This window comes from Vidua chalybeata, chromosome 18, assembly GCF_026979565.1.
Source record: "Vidua chalybeata isolate OUT-0048 chromosome 18, bVidCha1 merged haplotype, whole genome shotgun sequence".
Classification (NCBI taxonomy): domain Eukaryota; kingdom Metazoa; phylum Chordata; class Aves; order Passeriformes; family Viduidae; genus Vidua; species Vidua chalybeata.
The window spans coordinates 9,206,413-9,230,023 of NC_071547.1; the positions used below are offsets into that span (position 1 = coordinate 9,206,413).

The 23,611-nt window shown below is 40.1% G+C and overlaps 1 protein-coding gene and 1 long non-coding RNA gene across 3 annotated transcripts in view; one reads left to right on the forward strand and one right to left on the reverse strand.

Annotated features, from left to right (window-relative positions):
- The window catches only part of SLC5A1 (solute carrier family 5 member 1), a 42,817-nt gene extending 27,214 nt beyond the window's left edge, over positions 1-15,603 (reverse strand). Inside the window, exons 1-3 of one of the 2 annotated variants that reach the window (XM_053959621.1) lie at positions 15,527-15,603; positions 9,760-9,895; positions 693-781 (exon numbers count right to left, since the gene is read on the reverse strand). The gene's annotated coding sequence lies outside the window, so the exon portion shown is untranslated. Of the gene's footprint in view, positions 1-692; positions 826-1,759; positions 1,775-9,759; positions 9,896-15,526 lie in introns of those variants that run through there. The other variant, XM_053959622.1, reaches the window with a different exon arrangement.
- A 1,613-nt stretch (positions 15,604-17,216) lies between these two features.
- On the forward strand, positions 17,217-21,144 carry LOC128797356 (uncharacterized). Its single transcript, XR_008434098.1, has 4 exons — positions 17,217-17,260; positions 17,423-17,569; positions 17,712-17,801; positions 20,261-21,144. It is a non-coding gene; the product is annotated as an uncharacterized LOC128797356 (long non-coding RNA).
- The last annotated feature ends 2,467 nt before the right edge of the window (positions 21,145-23,611 follow it).

Below are 23,611 nucleotides of genomic sequence, written 5' to 3' on the forward strand. Positions count from 1 at the left end.
CAAAGATGTGGAACACACTGGTTATAGACAGATTCTCACAGCTCTGAGTAAGGAAGCTTCCCCAGATGATGCCCATCATCCTCTGTTTGAGCTAGAAGGGGTCAGAGAAATCCAGGATATTTAGAACAATATATGCCAGGCACATTTCTGGGCTCTGAGGGTATCTGAGAGTCCCATTCCCCGCTTGATATTAGGGAATCATTATTCATTTACAGCCTTTTGGGTGCAAAAGGTGACCTGAAGTGACACTGAGCATAACAAGCAGTCAAGGACATGGGAAGCACAGCAGGCTGCCTGATCTTGCAGGTGTTATTTCCTCGGAGATGAAATCAAAGGCTGGCACTCTGTTCATTGGCAATGTTTTCTCCTGTGTAAACTACCCTGTGGTAATTGTGGCTAATAAAAAGCAGCAGAGAACCTATAATACAATGGGATTACTTAAAAGAGTGAAAATTTTAAATCTCTCTATTGTTTAAGCAGCTATACTCTTATAAAACAGTGCTAGCCTTTATTAGTTTAGGCATCTCTCCCAAACACATTCTTCAGTTTGTCCTACATGACTGTGAAATGTTAGCTTTAAATCCAACAGAGAAAAAATTAACCCTGGAAGCTGCTGAGCATCCAAAATTCCCATTAGTTCTGACCTTCCCTGCTGTGTATTTCAGTGGAAAATAAAAGACTTATTTACTAACCTTAATTATCAGGAAACAGTTTGCCTAAGATAGGCTGCAGATGGCACTTCTTTACAGAGATTGACGCATATTCCTCCAGGTCCTTGCACCTAACAAAAAGTTTGGTTTTCATGAATTCCATTTCTGTGTCAGTCTACAGAGGCAAGCAAAAGAAAACATTAGTCAGGAACTGATCTACCCTAATGTGCCTTGTGTTCTCACCCCAGCCTCTGCAGAAGAGAGCTCAGAGGCTGAGCAGTGCTGTAGCCTCTGTCCACAGCTCTTAGTGTGACCACACCAACAAAATTCCACAGTTTGAAACTCTAATGGAGAATCAATGTCTAAAAAATAGTAATCACACAATTCCTATCTTTATGTACAGTGGAAACAAATGTAATTTTTTTTTTTATTTCTGTAGGCCACAAGCAGAAACTAAGCAGAAACCAACATCATCTACAAGACTGTCAGAAGGGGAGGCAGCTTTGTCAAGGCTCTGAATATCTCATCTCCACATCCTCATATCTGCAGCCCAAAGAGAAACCTGGAAGCATTGTAGGTTGTTGGTGCAGCCAATGATTCACTGCTTGAAACAAAATGTATGCACTGAAAGGTCAGGCAGGTTTTCAGATTGGAAATAGGCTAAATCTTTCTTTGTGTTAAAGCTTTCAAAGATAAGCAGGAGTGAATCTCCTGATGCGATGATGAGTGAGCACCCGTCAGAACACAACAGGCATTTCTTTGCCTCACTCTCAGCTAGCAATGTGCTCCTGTGGGTCTCTCATCATCCTCGAGGGTCTCTTCAAGCAGTTTTAGGGTTCCAATACTAGACAAATTGACAAATAATTTGATATACTGAGGGTATTTCTCTAGCTTTGCCTGTGAGCCAGGGCAATTTATTGAAGTAAGAGAGATTTTTACAGGAGTGAGAAAATCAAATAGTTTAAGTAAGATAACACAGTGCCTCTGATCCGTGTCTAATGAATGCTCCCCCTGGTTAGAGCCTGGTGACATTAAGCTTATCATGAATATGTCTGTTCAGACCTGATAGACAAAACAGAGAATGGAGGAGAGGGCAATTAGCTACAGACCAGTGAGGAACTGATTCCAACTCCCAGCCCAGGCTGCTGATGGAGACCAAACAGGATAAATGTCATGGATCTGCATTCCCAGCTGAAAAGCCACAACTGTCTGATGGGGCACGGGGCAGCTCATGAACTGTGTAGAAGCTGCAGTTGCTGTGCTGTCCTCAGAAAATGGAACCCTAGCACAGAAAATGTGAGAGTTACTGGCACTTAGCCACGTTCTTACAAACTTTTGTGTAAAAGTCTTCCTTTTGAGGATGACAAATGATAAAGCAATGGTAAAACAAATAAACTACAAACAAAGAGAAAGATGCATCAGCATGCAAAGTACCTCCCACAGAGGAACTCCTCTAATCTTTTCCCTGGCACTCTTCCACATCTCCTGATAAAGCAAGTAGATTTCTTTGGGGATGCTCTTCAGAAATGCTAACTTATACAGTATCCTTTGTACAAGTAATGAAGGACAAACACAGACAAAAATTCTAATGATTTTATTTGCAGAAGGCCACATACTATGTTAGTAAATTCTCTACCGTCCTTTGATGGTTTCCTAGTCAAATGGTGTGAACTTGGAAAAGAGTTCATATTTGCAAGTGGACAAAATATAAATTCAAAGGCTCTCAGCACAGCTTTCCTAATATGCTTCTAATAATGGAGGGTGACAGTTAGAGAATTGTTCTACACCTTTTTTTGATGTCAGAAGTCTTTCTTCTCTTACTGCAACCTTGATTAAGTGAGCAGAACCTGGTTCTAATTAGAAGAATTAGTCACAGAAGGATGACAAAAATGTGGGAAACTAAAATGTGCAATCAGTTGAAGAGGAATTACTAAAAGCAAAAAAGATCTGAAGTCCAGTAGGTATGACGTAGATAGAAAAAAAATCAGCAGGAAAACAGGTGTTTTCCTAAAAGGTTATCAGACAGAAAGCAAGGTCATTCTATTCTTATTCACAGAAGGATCAGATTAAGAAACATGAACAAAACCACGTATTTATCAAGAGACAAAAGAGATAACAAAAATGAACACTTTCAAGACTAATTTTCTGATTAGTATCTCTACAGAGGAGAAATATCAGGACATAAAAATAGGTCTATATGCAGATAGACCAACAGAAATGAAGCAAGGAAATACATTCACTTCTTCAGCAACTGATTACATTATCTCTGTGTGATCACTAAGTACACAGCCCTGCAATATCTCAGCATTGCCAATCTTATAAAAACAACAATCTCGGGGCTGTATTCTTCCTACAAAACAGGCCAGGACAGCACACAATTTAATTTCTTTTTGGTTTACTAGTGTTTTATTAATTTTTATATTTAAGGAGGGTAATAGGGAAGGACTAGTGGTAAGAGATGGCTTTGAAATTTCCACTGGGACTAGTAAAGTTGAATAACAGATTAAAAGTTGCTCCCCAAAGCCAATGCAGACTGTCACCAGATTTAGCCACCTGATAGCAGGGCAAGTTAATACCCACAAGCAACTTCTCAATTGAGTAGTATTCTCATTAAAATATTAGTATTATTATTATCTCATAAATAATAGACTAAATAACACAGGACATGATGTATTATCCTCATTATCTAATCCATTATATTTTGTATATATTAAAGTCTTGCTAATCCTTTTTGGGATTTCCCCTTTCCCTTGAAACAATGTGTCCAGAAAAACATTTTTCAGAGATGGATACATGCTGGCCTGCCACTTCTACTATTGCTAAACCTAAATAACAGAAGGAATTATGCAAAGGAGCTGCATAATCATCATCCCAGCTCTCACAAGTATTTTTAACACTCATGTTCCAGAAACATTTTAGGGAAAAAAGTATCTCAACAGCATAAAATACAGGAGAGAAATGAACAGGAGCTGAGCTGCTGATGCCCCTTCCACTGAAATAATTCTCCACTTTTCCAGGAGACCCAATGAAAGCCTTAATTGCCTTACTTGATTTGCTCAAACCCAATGCAATTACTCTTGAACAACAGACAGCCTCAGCCTTTGTGGGTATGTTTTGATTGCCCTACAGCAATAAACAGCAACAAATATATTATTATTTATTGTAGCTGACAGTTTAATTTGATTAAAGAAATTTTAGTGAAGAGGGGAAAGTACCATAATCTACTAATGTCATAGCCTAATATTAATGTCCAATTCACTCCACAGGGACCCAGGGGCTCTTCAGTTAAAAATGTTTGTAAAGTGTTTGGTTGAGAAATTAAATGGGGACAAAATCTTAATAATATTCTACAAAATATATATGAAGCTTCTTGAAAATGAGAGAGAACAGAAAACATTGTTGGAGAGAACCTGGGGAAATATTCTTTAAGGAATCTCTGGTCAGGATAAAAGTGAAAAATTTGCCTGCAAACAAATCCCTACAAGGGGGAAGGAAAAGCTACCAAATCAACAAAACCCCCCCAACCAACAATAAAACAGATTATACACAGATTACTGTTGGAAAAAGAAAGGAGAGAAATGGCAATAATGAATGGTGTGAAAAATATACTGATGTCTGAAAACAAAAAATATCAATAAATTACCAGGTACATTTCTACAGAGGTACCTCTCCCAAAATAAGTGTGATGCAGTCTTTGGATAGACTTTAAAGGTCATTTTGTAGAAAGAAGAACATTTCTGAAAGGCTTTATAGTTCATGGACCTCAGAAATGAATAGTTTTCTCCATTTTCTCTCTGTTATTTCAGGCTATGTGTGCATTTGGGTGAGGATTTCTCCACGTGTATCAGAACATCAGGACACGCTGAGAGATGACCCATGGATGGGTGGGGATGTTTCCGGGATGTTGACTGAGGCACAAGTCGGTCGCTTACATTTTTTGGTGAGTGTTTACTGGCAGCAGAACATCAAAACCCTCCTACCTGCTCTTCACAGGTGCAGAGAGATCTATTTCCTCACATCGTGATGTAAGGAGCTACACCGAGACAGACAAACTGATAATTAAATATGATCGTCTCTCCACGGGAAGGGACTCTTCGACACGTCTGTAGCTCTTGCTGAGGCGAACCAGCTCCCCCAGCTGCGGCACAGCTAACCCCGGCGGCAGGCAGGCGCTGATGTTGGAAACGTCACGTTTCAGCCCGTGCCCAGAGCGCTGCTCATCTGCGGCGGTGCTCAAAGCAGAGGCAGCAGGCGAGGACCATCAGCATTCCCAAAGTTAGAGCCACCTGGCCCTTTGTTCCAGGAGCACAGAGGCTGATTGCGCCTAAGAATGCACCACTCAGGCACAAGGAGGAGAATATTTAGGAATACACTGGCTTCAAAAGCCGTATCTTTGCTGTTATCTGTGAGCTGCAAACGGCAGAAAGCCCGACTGACTGGACGAGCCGGTATTCCCCAAACCGCTACAGAAGCGAGGGAATACGGGGGGGTGACAGTGGGACTCACTTATGGATGTTCTCCACCAGAAGAAATGTTCTTCAGGGAGAAAACCTCCTGGAGCAGTTCTGTGCGTTCCTGCCATCCCAGGATTTCCATAAAGCAACTAAAAATTCAGCATTGTATCCTTTTTACTTTCTCTTCAGTGGTGCCAGGCTCTTGCTCCAAGATTTGATACAAAATTATCATTTGTACCCAAACCAGTCATTACAGCAACATTTTTCATCCATCCAATCCATGAAACAATCTATAGCTACAGCCTAGCATAACATTTACTATCATACACCAAATTATTCAGCTCAGCAATGTTAAATGGAAACAATGACACATCCATATATAGGGTAATTATACCAATCCTAAAGGAACAGAGAGAAATCCCTGGAATGCTTTTCATTTTTCCCTTGCTCCCCACCCCCTTCAAAAAAACCCTCATAAAAGTCATCTTGGTTTTATGGGGACTCCACATCTGCAGTTTACTTCTTTAAAGCCAGAGAAGGATACTATTAGCAATTAGGAGTGGGAACAGTTTTAGGAGCAGAACATAACAACTTCACCTATTTTTCAAATAACACTGCTGAAAGGAAAAGCTCCTGTGGGCTTGGGTAGCTCTGACAGCCTGTTCAGCTGCCAGGAAGCTCAGGGCCCAGCAGGATCTGGGATGGATCCACAGGACAGGTCTTAACTGCATCCAGCTTGTTCAGCAGCTGCACTCGTTCTGTTCTTGTCCCCACAGTAGTAATTCCTATGCTTTTCCCCCATACACACAAAATCCAATGTGGGTCTGTCAGAAACAAGGCTCATGGAATAAAGCTTTGGACAGCCTAGCTCAGAGCACAGGTTTGGGAGTGTGAGCAGGGTGGTAGCTGGCAGGAAGATTAGCACTGATGACAGGTTCCTTGTACCTGCTTGCAGAGGGAGAAGGCGGGGAGCTTTGAAAAGGCCGGTACTTTCACAACCCTGCAGGTGTGAACTGCGGTGATTCAGCTGCAGTTGCACCGTGTAGAACACTATGTTTAAGAAGGGTGTGTAAAATTTGGAACGTATTTTTCAGCATCAATTAAGACGTTTCCCATCATCAGGACACTGCTTACTGAAAACTGTGTTGAGGACAATAAGACTGACCTGTGCAGATCAGGGGGAGGACTGGAGTCACCCCAGGCAAGAATGCAGCTTCCAACACCACCCAGACAGATCACACACAGAGGGAATACATCCCACTGGAATACAAGCTCACAATCTGCTCTGAGAGATCTGCCCCAGAAGAGCAAAAGTCTCTTCTAACTCCTCAAATGTTGGTCCTCCCTTAAGCTCATGCAAAAGAAGAGTAAATGTTTAGGGAACATCATGCAAAGATCGCAGATAGAATGGGAGATGCACATTCCAGAACACTCTGGGTGTAGCCCAGAGGGACAGTTAAGAGTTTCAGCTTCCATTTGTGCTTGCAGATAAAATTTGATTGCAATACTTTAGAGAGCAAACAATTCACACATTAATTAAAAAAAAATAATTTGATGACAATACCAGTGAGGCCCTTTCAGTTGTCAGAAAAATAGCACATGTGTTTGCTGAAAAACTGTATATTTGTAACTTTTTAGGTTTTTTTCCACATCCTGAAACATTCACTTTTATACTATATTGCCACTTTCAAAAATTCTGAGAGATTTCCTATCTATCAGTAATAGGAGTTTCAATAAGAAAGCTGAGTATCCAAATCAGGAAACATATAAAAAGCTACTTTTACACGTTCATACATTAGAAATTACCTCACTTGACTGAAATAGTACTTAAATTGCACTTTCTCCAAGGAGATCACAAGGGGTAGAGAATAATAATTATTGTTGTACAATCACAGGACACCAAAGTGATTTAGAATGGCTATTATTTTACTACTTGTTAATGATTCCTCAAGAGTCCAGAACAACTGGCAGTAAGAGAAAGGAGACTTATTTTACCATGTAAGACTTTTCACCACAATGAGATGCTTCAGTGAATCCACCACGGCCTCAGACCATGTTAGAGCCGAGGTGACCTTTATGAGCAAATCACTGTTAAATAACATCCATCAAGACAAACTTCTTCAACATTTTGGGCACAGGAGGGGACACCTTCACTGCCAGAGCAGTAAAGGTAACTCCCTACAGCTGCACAAGGGAAGCCTGCTACTAATACTTGTGCATCCATAACAACAGGCCAAGAAATTCCCACATGGCTGGGGTGACCTCCCAGATTGTGGTGGCAGATTTGAAATCCCAAACTGCTTGAGTATAGTGCAGTGCAGTCCCAGGTTTCAAGGCTTCCTTTCTCACTGCTTAGTCCCTGCTCCATGCTGGTTGCAGTTTTGCCAAACAAGCACTGGAGTCCCCACCAGGAACAGAAATGTTGTCTCTCCCAGTCTCAGGATGCTTTTTGCCACAGCCTGGCATATTGTGTTTGAATGGGAGATCAGAAATGGTACAGTATCCCAGCACTCATGAGGCTCAAGTGTCCTTGCAGTAGCTCTGTGTTTTCCCAGACACTGAACTTGGAAAAAAGCGAATATCAAAGAACAAACTTCTCCACAAACTTCTGCGTTATACAATTGTCCTGATTTCCTGCTTTGCAGAGGAAAACACATGGATATCAGGACACAGATCATTTGAGGACATCCTTTTGTACACTGTGCTAACAGCCAGCACTGACACTGCAACAGCAATGTCTGCACTGGCAGAGCACAGGCAGCAGGTAGGGCAGGGAGCCCTGCTCGTCCTTGTGAGGCAGCACCTGGGACACCGTGTCCCACCCTGGGCTTTTTGTCACCCAGGTGATACTGATAACCTGCAGAGAGCTCAGGGAAGGGTCACTAAATAGTGAAGTGCCTGCACCACGTGGCATGTGAGGAGAGGCTGAGGGGCTGAATGTGTTTAGCCTCAAGAAGAGAAGGTTTGGGAAAGGAATCCAGCTGTAGTAATCAAACATTTAAAGGGTAATTACATGTAAGATAAAGACACTTCTTAGAGGCAACAGTGCAAGGGCAAGAAGCAGTGGTCAGATTGGGGCAGGAAAAATCACGAGTGGCTATAGAAGAGAAAAAATTCAGTGTAAGTGCCCAAGTCCTGAAATAGGTTGTCTAGAAAGACAGAAATCTCTGTTCCTGGCAGTTTTCAAAATCTGATCAGACAAAGCCCTGAGCAATTGATCTAGCTTTGAAGGTAGCCTTGCCCTTCATGTTCTCTGGAGGCACACTTCAAACTAAGTTATGTTATCTGGAGATCCCTGACACGTTTCCTTTTCTTTAAATCTACCCTGCTGTACAAGGCTGTTTGACAAGCTCATCTCTGCACTCAGGTCTGCTAGCACAGGCTCACAAGTCAGAGATTTGACAAACTGTAATTCTTACAATTATGGAGCTCAAAAACTCAATAGTGCCATATACTCATTTTTTACTAATCACTCACTGCCAAATCCTTGAGGTTGTTATCAGGCAAAGGCCCATCAAACCCTGGAGAAAGCAGAGTGCACCTCAGAGCCCAACTTCACTGTGACTAGTCTGAGCAAAACAAAACTGCATGTGAGCTGAAACCACACCAGGCCTGTGGGGGCAAAGTCTGGGAGCTCCTAACCACCATTTGTCCAGTTCATACACAGATCTCTCCAGAGCTGCAGGAGAGGTGCCCAAATAACTTTGGGAAAAGCTGGCAATGGACTTCATCAACTGACTGTAACTGATTTATTCCACTAAATTGCTGATGGATGACTTGCAGACTGAGGCTACATATCCCAGTGATTCATAAGCCTTTCCCCACTACAGCACTTTTCTCAGACAGCAATGTTAATTCTGCTCTCAAATACAGAAGTGATGGTTCAAAACTGGTGGAATGGCTGAGAATAAAGTGCAGTAATGACCCTGAGTTCACTTTGGCTTCTTGATCCCAAAGCTGAACATGCATGACTACAAAGTGTCAACAATAACTCAGGCCAGCCTTGGGATCCTGACTGTGGCCCTGGACAACACTTGAGAGTGGCAACCGATAGCTTAGACCAGGCAAAAATTGAGCCACATTCACTTTACTCCTAATTTTTTTTTTTCCTAGAAATATTTCCTAGAACACAAGTACAGTGGAATTTTGGCACAGAACACCCGTTTAGCCACAGTGGATTCTTCACAAGAAACTCCTAAGTACTTTGCAGTATTAGGATGAAAAAAAATTAATGAATCCAATTCAATTCTTAAAAAGAGAAGGATGAAGAGGAAGAATACAGCTTACAGATTTTAAGAACAAATTGAGAATGACCAAAACAACCAAAAAATTTTAAAATGCTATCTATAAGCACAATTCACGTTAAACCCATTGTGAGTTAGCTAATTATAACAGAATACACACACTGAATCCAGAGAGGTAAAAATTAAAATTACTAAGATATTAAATCTGAAACCAATACAAAATACTTCACTTTTTCCTTTCCCAAGCCTAATTTTTTATTTTCATATTCCGAATAGACCTGTTGGAAAATGCAGGCCTGATCCTTCCCTGCTTAGCAAAGATTTGTCTTTGATGTGACTGATAATGACCAGTAACAGGAGTGGGACAAACAGGTGCTCAGTGCCTCATGAACACAAGAGATGAAAACATACCCAGTCCTGCACTCTCCTCACTCCGGCCGTACTTGGAGCTCAGTGAATTGCAATTCCTCGTCTCCCTCCTCGTTCCCAGTTATGTCACATCCATTAGCTGGAGACTGCAAGGCTGTTTCATGGAGGTTTCGTGGCACTAATGGGGAAAGTAGATGTTAATAGCTAAAATTTTGTTTTTATGAATTACGTTCCTAGGGCTTAATGGCTTATGTTTCCTTGGCAACAAACATATGTGCTTTTTAATAAGGTTTGTACATGAGCTTTGTACAGGACCATGCCAGAGGTCCCTGCTGATAAGGTTTCTAAAACATTATGAATTCAGAAGAATGGATCTACCCTTTGACAAAGCAAGGACCACACTGGCAGAAGAGCAAGAGCCTTCCCTAGTCTTTATAAAAGGGCTCCAACTGCAGGCCCCTGCTTTTATTATCTAAGTCCTTATTCATGCAAAGACCATCTTCACTTTTTTACATCAGTAAATTTCATTAACTCCCTGGTTATCCACTTAAATATTCTACACTAAAAAAAAAAAAAACCAAAAAACAAAAACAAACCCCAAAAAACAAACCAGAATGATATCCCAGGAATTAAATTTGTAAGGCTGCACTGTGGTTTATCCCGAAGAAGCCTTGGAGAAAAAAACAAGTTACTTATTTCACGTTTTTCTACGGAACAACTTGTTACAGGAAATAGGCTGCAATCTGTTACAGAACTTCAACATGCTTTGTGATCCACAAGAGGGTTATCCCAGATCCACAGAAAAGAAATCCTAAACTACACAAACTGTACTGGTGAAAAAACAGGCTTGTGGTGAATATGCACAGGCACAGCTAACTCCTATGGCTGAAGTCAGCAGAGATCATCACAGTGCCACTCTTAAGCACTTCTAACATTTTGTATCACAACAAATGGAAAAGCTCCATGTACAAGTCTGGAAAGGTTTAGTGATAGGAGATGAAGAATTTTTTTTTTTTTTTTTTTTTTTTTTTTTTTTTTTTGTATCACATCCATGGAAAAAGTAACACAGTCAACACCACATAAATCTTGGCTGGCTCCAACCTTCTAACTCTGAAAACAGCAAAGGTAAAAGGGGTGGAACACTGAACCTCTAACACAAAGTACCAGGTAATTAACTCATTTATATTCTTAGACTGTCATTCACATAGTAGCTAAAGCAAGTAGTGAAGAGTACAATCATGTGATTCACAAGCACCTTAAAACATTTACTAACCAGTAATGCATGCAGTGCTCAGAGTTAAGGGAGGCTGACATCCACTGGCATCAGCACCAAAAATAAGAGGAAAGTTACAGTCAGTGCTCATCTGTTTGGCTTATTTATTAAAGCAAGCAGAAACTGAGAAAGAAACAACTCCAAACATGGAAAAAGAGTGTTCTACTGTTGCATTTGAAGCAAGAAACACAACAAAAGGATCATTAAACATGTGGAAACAAGATCTAATAGATAGGGAGGAAAAAAGAAGGTGGAAAGAACACCAGAATTTACAATGGAATAATTAGAGAGACAATCAGTGAGAGATATCTTGCAAATCAGACTGAGCAGAATTGATATTAACAGATAAGGTGTGCACTGAATCAGTACAAGTGGCACAGGGAAGGAAAAAAAGCAGCAAAACTGTTACATCAGGCAAGTTTGTGTAGGCAGAGAACCCTGTCTTGTTTCTCTGCCATTGGGCTCCATCAGTGCAATCAGGAGTCCCCAGCTGCTTCTGCACCAAGCTGAGCATCACTGAACATTTAGAATGTTACAACAAAACTGCCTCAGTTTGCTGCTTCCCAAGATGGAGTACAATGAGATTGAAAACCAGCCCTGACACCACACAACAGAGCACCCCCAGCCTGTGCCAACCCTGCCAGAGCTCCAGAAGCATTTGGAGAACACACATAGGCACAGGGTAGGATTCTTGGGCTGTCTTGTGCAGGGTCAGGACTTTGAATCAATGATCCTTGTGGGTCCATTCCAGCTCAGGATGTTCTATAACCACAAAGGTGTAGAGAAGACAACATCTAGAAAGCTTGCAAACAGGTACATCAGCCACAGTTTCACCTGTGAATGTTGCTGACATCATTCAACCACTGGAAAAAAAGTCATTATTCCCAGCTGAACAAAGCATCCAAGGCATAGCAACTCCCTGCTTCAGAAGAGAATTGCTCTCTGCCCCATCAATGACACAAAGGATGAGGCAGTCACAAACCACCAGCTGCAATGCCATTCTCCAGGAACTGAAAAGTAAATTGATTCTCATGACTCAACTGCTCAAATCAATACTCACCCTCCCCCACCTCCTGTACACACACAGACCTTTTTCTTCCTTTAAAATAAACAATATCATCTCCAAAGTTAAGGAGCCTTACTGTGCTTAATGTGCTGTAAATACACTTTTCAGGGGAAAACATTCTCTGCCTATTACTTTATCCAATGAAAAATTTGTCATCAGTTCTTGTGAATCTGATCACTGACAACCAGGGTGTGACAATTTTGCATTCATGTTCTTCACCTGCTGGAACTGGTTCTGAAATTTTATGGCAATTTATGATTTGAATGATGTCCATCAACACAACATCCCAGTATCTAGGTTTACAATCCTACATGAAGCACATAAAAACCATAATTTCCTTGGGATATGGCACTGTCCAAAGCTATGACATCATGCAAGAGGCAATTAAGGCCACTTAAAGTAGATTTTAATGAAAATTAAGAATTGACAATTGGCTAAATACTAAATCATTAATAACTTCTTGAGAAAACAGTTTGAAGCAGCAAGAGCAAATGCATCCATTAACAAGAAGAGTAAGTAGCTTAATCTCAGTTCACAGGTAATAAAAAGAAATTCAAGCCCTTTGTGCAGACTTGCAGGTGTGAGTTACAGCCTGCTAAGGTATGTGAGCCATAAAGATACTGACAGGCAAAACACTCTGAGGCACAGACATCAGCAATGGAATGTGCTCCTGCATGGGCACTCGGGGAAAATGCCTTTATTTGCATATATAACATGATGATGGACAGCCTGGGTTTTGGTTTTTTTTAAATCCAAGAAAATCCTCTTTATTAAATTACTACCAATGGCAGCTTCAGATATTATTGCTCCTGCAAGTGAGGTAACAACACAAGGAAAACAATAACTGCCTAAGCTTTTGCCTCTGGGTTCCATGTGATTTTTTAAATTGCACATCCAGTTCAATTAATCCTATTCAAACATAGTTTCTGATGGATGCTAAGGTAAATAGTAGCTATTTGTCCACACAAACTATGGATTTGGGACCTAGACTGTAGTGCTCCTACCATTCACAAATTTGTTTCTCACATTTGCAACACCCAGAGCAGAATATTTGCTGCCTAGAGCTACTGAGCTCTTTATTTTCCAAAAAGCCCAAACCCACACACATATGGGATCAATTTACTTAAAAAATATATAAGTGTCATCAGTGAAAGACATCTTGAATTATTTCTCCTTAGCAGTAGAAGAACAACAGAAACAAATCTAAAGTCTGTATTTCCTACACCTCTCATCATTTTAAAAACATTAAGTCTCTAAAATCCATCTCTTTTTTTGGTGTTTGACCCTAATTCCAAGTCCTTAAAGCTAAGGGTACTTGGTGGTCCTTGCACAGCCAAGTCCAACATCCCAATGACAACTGCCCTGTGGAGCCCAAAGATGTGAAGGAGATGGAGCTGATGTGTTCCACGGGGTTGGCTCTTGAAGGTCACCTCAAACTTTCACATGTACAATGGATAATTTTTATCAAGTGAGCTATCAAGTGATCATCCTTTGGATGGGGGCAAAGTGCTCTGACTTTCTTCTTTATTGTTCCTTTTATAGTTTATTGAATTAATATATTTAAATAAATATAAATAAACATATCTCACTATGTCATCTTCATATAGGATTATATTATATATAAGAATCTACATCTTTATTGCTTCCTCTAAAATGATCCTGAACTAATACATCTAATCTTATATATAAGCATATAAATTTTATATATAATTTATAATTTACTTTATATCTAATTTTATATCTATAAAGTTAAAATTTTTATCTAACATAAGAATGCTGTATTTATTTGTAATGTCACTGTATCAAGTCCAAAGGTGTTCTGATATCATTACTTTTAACAACACTATCGTAAAAAACAAGTAACACAGAACAATTTTTTCTCCACAAATTTTATGGTTTGGGGTGGGGCTTTTTTATTTGCACACTTTTCCTGCACAACCTAATAAGAATGAAAAGATAATGCAAAGGTAAAGTAACCATCCCGTGCTGTTCTTTCAATAAATCAATGGATTTGCAGGAAAAAATGAGAAAATGACTCATTAAGGAGAGAAAGGTGGGCTGGGAAGTACTCTGTTTGCTGGGCTACAGTGTCTCCAGACACAAGCTTTATTCAAAGTTCTCAAGTTTGTTGCAAAACAAGTTAATTCCACAATTCAAAAAAAAGTTTTGGGAGCACAGATCCTGATGTCCAGTGGCAGTGTAAATAATACTGAGTGAACTTTCTAGTCCCAGTTCAGAAATCCATCCTGTCCCAATGGGTATCTGCCCCATCCTGCTTGGCCATGAAGTGCAAAGGGACAGTCCTGCAGCCTCTGCAGTCTCTCAGTGAAAGCACCAGTTTGAGTCACAAAATCACCCACTAGGAAGGTGTTTGTAGAATCTTTAGTACTAAATCTAAAGTACTTTAACTTCTATTACTACTGTTAAGTTATGATATTTTAGAATAAAAAATAAGAGTACTGATTCCAGGTAGGCAGAGAGTTACATCTTTTAGATGTAAAGCTATAGAGCACCTAAGTGATTTGTGTTAGCTGCTTAAAATCCCAGAAGAACTTGTTTTCTTATAGTAACTAATGATGACTAAATCCTTGGGGGTTTAATGAGCAAGATTTTATTTCTCTGAGTAGAGTACAGAGTGAATACTGTGCAAACAAACTTCTCCAGCAGATGGAAGCATTAGTCAGCAAAAGCTGAGCTCTCACAGGCCTGTCTGTAGGTGTCGTGCAGCACCACAAACCTCCACTGCTACTCACAGAACTTCACCATGTACAAACCCCAAGTGCTTCACACTAGAGGAAAACAAATCTGTAATTCTGTACCACTTGAGATCTCCAGTATTGCTATAGCATAGCATAAAATTGTGATTTAAATATTTACAGAAACCTGACATTGGTGAAAGTCCAGAGACAGGAAAAGCTGGAGTATGAATCATAAAAATGTGGATTTCACGTAAAATTTACCAAAACCCCATAAGCTCTACCAACCTTTTCCCACACCTCCCTGACAGTTAAACAAACACAGTCTAGTTTCTTGCTTGCTTTCTCATATTTTACCAGTAAATGTCATCCAAACATAAATGTTTAAAATGTACTTAAATACAATAACCTCAAATTGCCAGGTAGAATGTTGAAATAAAACAAACTCAAGTTCAGGGGTCATTCTGAAGCTCAGTTAACAGAAAAAGTAACACAAGTGGCCATTAACAGCAGGGTCAAATATCCCTCCAATTACAGATTCAGCAACATCCCAGACTAGTACCTGCAAGGCTGTTCCAATCCATTAAAGCCCAGGAAAGGCCATGAATACTGACATATTTTACAGTGATGCAAGTCCCTTGGCTCACCATGAACAGAACAGCCTGATTTGCAAACCCCACCATAGCATGTCAAGTAACTAAACACTGTTTTCAAAGTAGAATTTGGATTTACACACAGATCTGAAGCACAAGCAAGTGATTATTCATGTCTCACCTGATTGTTGGGAAGACCTGAGCACTGACTGGCTGCTGCTTTCCCCCTCTGTGAGCTGTTTTGTTCCTTGACATCTGATCAAAATGACATTAAATTATTTCAGGTATGAAGCAGAACTTTCTTTTACAGTTACCCTGGCACAAAGACTGAGATTGCTTTGTTCAATATGCTGAACAAATAAACAGTCAATCAAACAGTACTTGTAAAGCATAAGGAGGGAAATCCAAAATAAACAAACATCAAAAACCCCCAATCTCTATCCCCTTTCTTCTCCCCATACCTAAGTGGAAATTCTGTTCCCTGCCCAATGAATTTACATTCTCTCTTCTGGATTTTCCTCCTAGTTCTGCCAGAGCTGAGCTGCTACCCCCATTCCAGCATCCTCCCAACATTTCAGGAGCCCTGGATTTCAGTCAATAGTTCAGGTGCCCCTAAATTCCTCAGTTACCTGGCCTGACATCAGCACACTCCATGGCTTCTTTGATTGCATTCCTGTTTGCAGCTCCACAATAACTGTAAGAATTTTGATTTTCAGCCTGGAGATGACTGCACACAGTGGGGCCAAAGAATGGCTCATTCCATGAACTTCAGTGGGAAGTTTGTAACTAGTTTCTAGTGAACTCCAGAGCATCTGCAGGGGTACTGAGAGCAGGGACTTTATTTGACATGTGGAGGCAGTCACACTCACACATGCACGACTTGACTAATATGCCCTAGACATGAAATCGCAATTGCAGAAAGCTTAGAGAAGCTATTTTCATAAAAATGTGCTTATCCACAGAGTAATTGCATGGATGTTTATGTACATACACAAATGCTGACAGAGATACAGATCTGCACATCACAAACAGTGCTAACCACTGTTTACATCCCCACATCCTTACAGGAATCACACACACTCACTAAACTTGTTCTTCAGTACCTTTCTCATCTCTAATAGCTGCCTCCTCCCTTTTATTTAACCTCTGCTTCACCTCTCACATAGGATGTTCCTGGGAACTGCTGGAATTATTAAAACAAGACAGGGACATGTCAGCAATGATGAAATAGAAATTGGGAAAGGTAGGAAAGAAGTGGAAAATAAATTACAGGCATGCAGGAAGCCTGGTGCAGATGCAGCAAGCTCAGGCTGTGACATTCACTGTTACAGCACCTCTGATGTCTGCTGGGATAAATACTGGGCTGGGCTATTTATCTCAGAAACCAAGGGAACCAAAGAGGAAAAAACAAAGAGCAACAGAAACTGCAATCCCATCTTATGCAGAACCACAGGACAACACAGCTTTTCTCCATTTTAGTACGGTTTGATGTTCACAGTAACATTCAACAGTAGAAACAGGTGGGCAAGATCCCAGAGACCAATGGAAAACAGCCCAGCCAGAGAAGTTACAGGACATAAAGCAATGGGGTCTGTGAGTCACAGGCAGCCCTCCCTGGAATATAAAAATAGAAATAAAAGTCTCTTCTTTATTCCAGTTTATGGGAACATTTCCTGGCACCCATCAGATGACAGACCCTCTTTCCCAGTTACCTCAGCCAACTCAGTAACCATGGCAACTGCCTCCAGTGCAATGACATCATATGGTTTCCTAGGCAACCGTTCCCAGTGCAGTGATGTCATGTGGTCACCATGGCAATGCTCCATGAGGCCAGGAAGAAAGTAATTTAAGTGGGAAGATAGGTCAGAAAGGACAAAAGAGGGCTCAGGGAAGAGCAGGATAAAAGATACTTGTGGTAAAAATATGAACTTTGTAACAAGGATAGATGCAAGGAAAAGGAATGGATGGACAGATTGAAGGACAGACAGAAGACAAAAAAGAAGAAATTTTAAGTAATTTTAACTACATTTTGTTTTTGAAAAAATCTTAATTCTCTAATCTCTAATACGTTATTTAGGTCAGAGATTCTGAATCAAAGCATGCATGGTCACAGGAAGTTTAAGCATGGTTCAAACACTGATTTACTGGAGGGACTTCTGACAATCCAGAAGAAACTGTCAGAAATCTCCAGAGAGACACTGAGGGAAATCTATAGAATATATAGGTACATTTTCTAATATATTTCCATTCTCTGGCTGATTACCCAGAGCTCTGTCACAGCAATGCCAATAACCAGGTGTTGCTGCCACACCTGTACAGGGCTTGAGGAGAAGATTCATTTGCCCTCTTCCTTCTGCTCTTTGTAGTTGAAGCCACAATAATAAGAACCTGGCCAGCTGACGGATGAAAATGTGTTTTCCTTCTACTGAAATCTCCTTCAGACCCTCATCAAGATGGTAGAGTGTCCCTTCTTTTTAATTTTCTAGATCTTCTTCCAATTCTGTTAAACTCCCAAATATTTGAATTTACTGAGTACAAATATCCTTTCTACATTCAATCCTGTTTTAGCTCTGGCAAGTCTCAGCCAGCAGACAATGTTACTGCCAGCTTTATGTTAAATGGCTATAAAACCCCTGGGAAAAAACTTCTTGGCAATAAAAGGCCAGCATTATTGATACACAGTGTTTTATCTGTGTATACAGCCTTGAGTGCAAGATAAAGTAACAAAAAGCTCTGCCTTCTGAGGACAGCCTGCAGGCTAAAAGCTCAGGGAAATGTTCCTGAGAAAGCTTTCAGCTCTATCACACAGCATCCAGCAAGGCATCCTCACATAGTGTGTCTAAAGCAAAACCTTAGTATAGTTTATTCAGCACAATTATTGCCCTCCACCACTCTTTTCAGATGGAGTTAATGTAGAATCAGATGTAGGGGTTGTGATTGTAACATTGCAGCTCAGCAATGCAGGGTTGCAGCTGGGACATCTTCTACTAAAAGTGACTTGTTTTTTACAGTTGAAGATGAACCTCAGCTGGTCTATTCAGACCAAAACCTCAAATAATGTGAAGCTTAGAAACCTAATTTGAGCATGGCTGTAGATGAGATATTTGTCTCAGACTAACCCACAGAGTTCCTGGCAGCAGTGCCCACCAGCCCAGCTGTCTGTACAGTCCAGCACAAAGGAAAAGAGCACATTCCTACACAAAGGACTTTGTACAGTTTGTCACAAGGAGACATTTTTGTATCTCAAGACCTCATGCAGATTGTTGCTGTTACTCAGATAGCAGCAATGCATTTAATATGCCAAGCACTTTCCAAATCTCTACAGAGGCAGGCATTAGGGCTCATAAAGTCCGACTCCTTCAGAGCAGCCCACTCAGTAAATCTCCAAGGGGTTTCATTGCAAAACCCTGCAGTCATCAGGTTGGAAATGTTCCAGGTGCTTAATCACACACAGCAGAGTGAGAACTGAGAGAGGGAAGAAAAATTCTCAGAGATAAGCAGCACTAGGAAGGATGTGGTGGCTGAGGGAGAGAAACAGGAAAAGGGGAGGAGGAGGAGAGGAAAGGGAGAATAAATATCTCACGCTGTTGATGAGCAGAAACACAAACACCAGAGACAGACACAAAGAAAGCCAGCAGTGGTTCCCCCAAGTTATTCTTCTGCCCTCATACACTTCCTCCCAAAATCAAAATATATTCATGGAGCAGCCAGTTGCACATCTCACACAAAAATCAGGCTAAGCTGGGCATTCCCATACAATCAACAGGTCTCACAAACCAGTTACATCTTCATGAAGTTATCAGAATTATTTCTGCAGGGGAGTGGAAGGAAAGCTCGGCAGGGTCAGCACAGAATTAAGGAAAATACCTGCTAGAAGAAAAGAAGTGGGAAATAGGTGGTGAGGACTGTTTTGGTTGTGGGATGGGTTTTTTTTTCAGGCTGAGCTGTGAGACTGAAATATCTGCATTAAGCTATGCTTCAGGCTGCAGTCTTATTTCAAAAACTAGGAATTTTTAAGAAATGTGGCAAAATACAAAATAATGTCCTTTTTTGACTTCTGATAAATCTCTTTGGTGAACAATGATATATGACAACATTAAGTAAAACAAAATGCTGATATTGTTTTACTTAAAAGGGAGAAAGAGGAAAATCTAGAGTAATAACTAATGGCCAAGCAAAAAGAAATCTGCTATAAACTGTGTTGCCTTAAATAATAAAGATTAATATGCACAAATATCTAATTCATTCCCACAATAAGTGCCATGCTTTACAAGTTCTAGGTTAAGAATAAGACAAATTCTGCTCTGATTAATACAAGACAATAAAGACACACATAATAGAAGAAATGGTAACATGTAGCTCACCAATATGGACAAAGTATTATAGTGAGAAATAATAGTAAAACTTTGCAGCAGCTATCCCAGAAGCTCTTAAAAGCTTCAGCTCTCAGGCTAGTTAGCCCTAAATAAAGTAATTGATTTAAAAAAACAAAAGTTGAAATAACTGAGAGAAAAATAAGACCTGTATTCTATTGAGCAAGAAATAAATTGTAAGGTCAGAAAATATATTTATCATGAGGAATCAGAATATAGGTTGAATAAAATATCTCCTGGGTATTCCTTACTTTGTATCAGCCCATCCATCTGCTAATTAGCACCAAGACATTATTGTGATTGTGGTAGGATAACAGGATGAATAATTCATTATACCTTATCCAGAGATCTGGCACTTTAGTGGTTCTTAATCAGTTCCTAATCCAAGGATTCAGCATAATCTTTATGGCAGAATTAACAACATACATACACACATAATGTGTTTAGTAAAAATTTAAAGCAATTGTTTTAAACCAACTAACAATGGGATAATAAGCTCAGCCTCACTAATCTAAAAATAAGTTAATTCTGTCCCCTTTTAGCCTAGGCTCGTGGCCAGTCTCAAAGTGAGGAAGTGTCAGCTGTGGAAACCCAGAGAATGACTCAGCAGTGGTGCCACAGCATGTTCATCTCTGAGCAATGTTGGGCTCTGATGATACCAATGACAGAAAAAGACTGAACTTCCCAATCCTTCCACACCATCTTAGAGCCCAGAGGGGCTTAATAGGACTTGTTTCAGAAGAGGCAAATAGCAGTCCTTAAAAAGCTTGGGGTGGCACGAGAGAGCAGAGATGTCTCTGCCCTTTAAGGATATGCTGGAATCTCACTCACCCCTTGGACAACCAGCCAGCAAACACTTGGAGAGACCTGGGCCATTTCCTGCCAAAGGCAGGCCCAGCCTTCTGCTCCCTGCTCTGGATCTGGGATGCAGTGACAGGAACAGAGATGATTGCTCCAGGGTGGCTCTGGCTGCCTTGGAGACAGGAAGCCTCTACAGATGGTAGCCAGGCTGCCCCAGCACGGTGCCCACAGCTTGCATCCCTCTGGGTGGTGCTCTAAGGCCCCACACCCTGGGCAGGTGTGCCACTGGAGTAACTGGGCTGCACCTCACAAACAAATAACCACCTGGGATTTGGCTTTTTTCTGAGAGTCAAAACAAAGAAAACATGGACAAGCACAAGATTTCCCTTGCAGAGGGAGAACACGATCCATTTTACTCAGCAGGGAAACCAGTTAATCACTGCCATCCATCTACTTCTCTGCCCTCTGCAAGAGTCAGACGTTCTTTTGTGCTGGAAGGGCACAACAACAGCCACAAAGCCTGTCAGGAAAATGCTGCTCTGCCAACCCCCTGCAACTCCTGCTTCCTTCCAATGTGTGCCTTACGTGCTTGGGAAGGGAATCAATGCTTTTCTGCCATTCCTGCTCTTTCAGTAGCCTCTGCTGGAGAAATCCCTGAATAAAGGACATTCCTCAGATGTTCAAACAAGGATGCAGTTCTCTAAATGCCACAATCTTTATATATAATTACTGCAAATATAATAGGCTTATATTTCTAATAACATTATGTTTATTATAATTTATAAATAATTATTATATTTAATATTTATAACTGGCAAAACATCATTGAAAGTCATATGGACAGTGTATTTTGATATATTTCTTCTCTTAGACGTGTTGTTAAACCACTTAATTCTTCAGAGATGGAAGAATTCAACCACTATTAGATTGAGTCCTAAAGTGGAATCGATCACATTATTGAATTATGTTAAAATAGCTCATACTAATTTGAGTATATTACAGTACATAAGTGATTTCTTAATGACTCCCTCCATAAAAAAACATATATATTAACTGCTGAAGTACTCACAGTGCTTTGCCTTGGTGCAATCTGGGGTTTACAAAAACCCAACTGAATGAAAATAATTCATCTGGCTATAATATTTGAGTTGGGACAGACCAAGCTGGTTCATAATCATTACTTAAAATCATTTAGACTAACATATAAGACAAGTAACAGTGAAGATTCAGAAAAATGTATATACTTGAAGCATATATATATATATATATATATATATATATATATATATATTTAAGTGTATTACTACATTTCTAGTTATTCAGTATTAAATCACAATTGGCATACAGGAAAACCATAATAAACACTGTTATTTCTAACAGATGGTTCAATTTCTAACATCAATTAAAAATTTACCTGGTCTGACCTCAGTGTTCAGAAAATATCTTTGTTTATCTCAGAATTCATTAAGGCTCAGACATGAAACCATCTGCATCTATGGAACTTCAAGTACTGTAGGCTTGTTCAGAACAAGATCTAAACATCCTCTGTCAATTATGTAGATAATCAACTTCACATTCTTCAAAATCTGCCACTCATTTCAAGGAACTGCTTCAATGAACCTAAGATCTATCCAAATAGGTTTCTTGGGTTGTTGAAGTGGTTTAGCCAATTTTCCTCATCAATTATGTTAAATTTATTCAAATGTGTTGTGTGGATAGAATTTCAAAAAACCAAGGATACAAAGCACTGGAATATTTTTCCTGTTTTCTTTCTGTCCTTAAACTCAAATTGGTTTATTGAAAGATTTCCAGTTGGTCCCATGCTGACAGAAAATGTTTTATAATGTATAACGACATCAGTTTTCACCCTTCTAACTTCCCTTATCACTAAGTCATTCTCTTACATGAGTTAAAATACATTTTCTTCAGTGTGAGGTGTACTCACATAATTTTTTTCTAGATTATTATAAAGAAGCCTATTGCAGCTGCTGAAAGAGGCCCTGAGAGTAGGTCAGGGAATCCCCTCATGCTCCTTTGGAAATAGATTGGGCTCTGGAAGTCAGTCCATCCAACTTAGATGTAGATCATAGGTGTGAGTATTAAGGATGGAAAACCACAGCCTGAAGTTACAGGCGAGGGAAAGGCAATGTGGAAAATCTATTTTCAAACCCATAGTGAGACCCAAGTTGTAATAGAGTGAGTGGTTACTTACCAGAGGAACTGTGGTCCTTTGAGATGTGTTATCCATGGACCTCCAATCTCACCTCTCTTCTTAAGGTTTCTGCTTCCCTAGAAGCTTCACATTCTCAGTGCTACTGCTCATGTTGAAGAACAGCCTCTCAGTACATAGTTTAGTGTCCCATAGTATGGGCACACTGTTCCAGTGGTTCAATAGGGTGTGGGTGTTTTTGTACTCTGAGAGATGAACACAAGCATTTCTGTGAAACTTGAACACATTTGAGCAGATTAGGACATAGACAGAAAGTATCTCTCTCCCTATAAAGACCTCACAATTAATTTAAGGGCTGACTAAAGCTTTCAAGTTCCTTTAACATCACAGAAAATTCTGCTTTACTGTTAGCAGCTGTCAAGTTGCTAAAAATTCAAGGATATACACAGGCCTTGTTAATATTATACCAACACCCTCAGAATGACTGAACCTCTCAACAAAGATTGCCTGTGAAAGACATGAAAATTGTGGTTCTGGGCAAGAGAAATGCTCAGATGGACCCTAACAAAACCCTCACCATGTCAAGAGCAGCAAAGAACCTTTTATGCCTTCAAGGACACATAAAGAAGTCCCTCTTGGAGATGAGGGGAAAAGTCACTCAATTTTGAGTCTTTCCATTGGAATTACCCTGCTTCAAACAATGTTGTGAACTTCAACTAAGCACCTTTGGTGAATACATCTGGTGTTTTCAAACAAGAAATTTGGCATAGACTAGGATTTTATTTATTTTAGAGAGCAATAGGCAGAAGACATGACTTGGGAGTCACCTATGAGAAATACCAGTTCCAAAATACCTGAATCCTGTGGTCTACTGAAAAATATTGGAATAAACATGTGCTATTCATCAGCTTTGGTTTCCTCC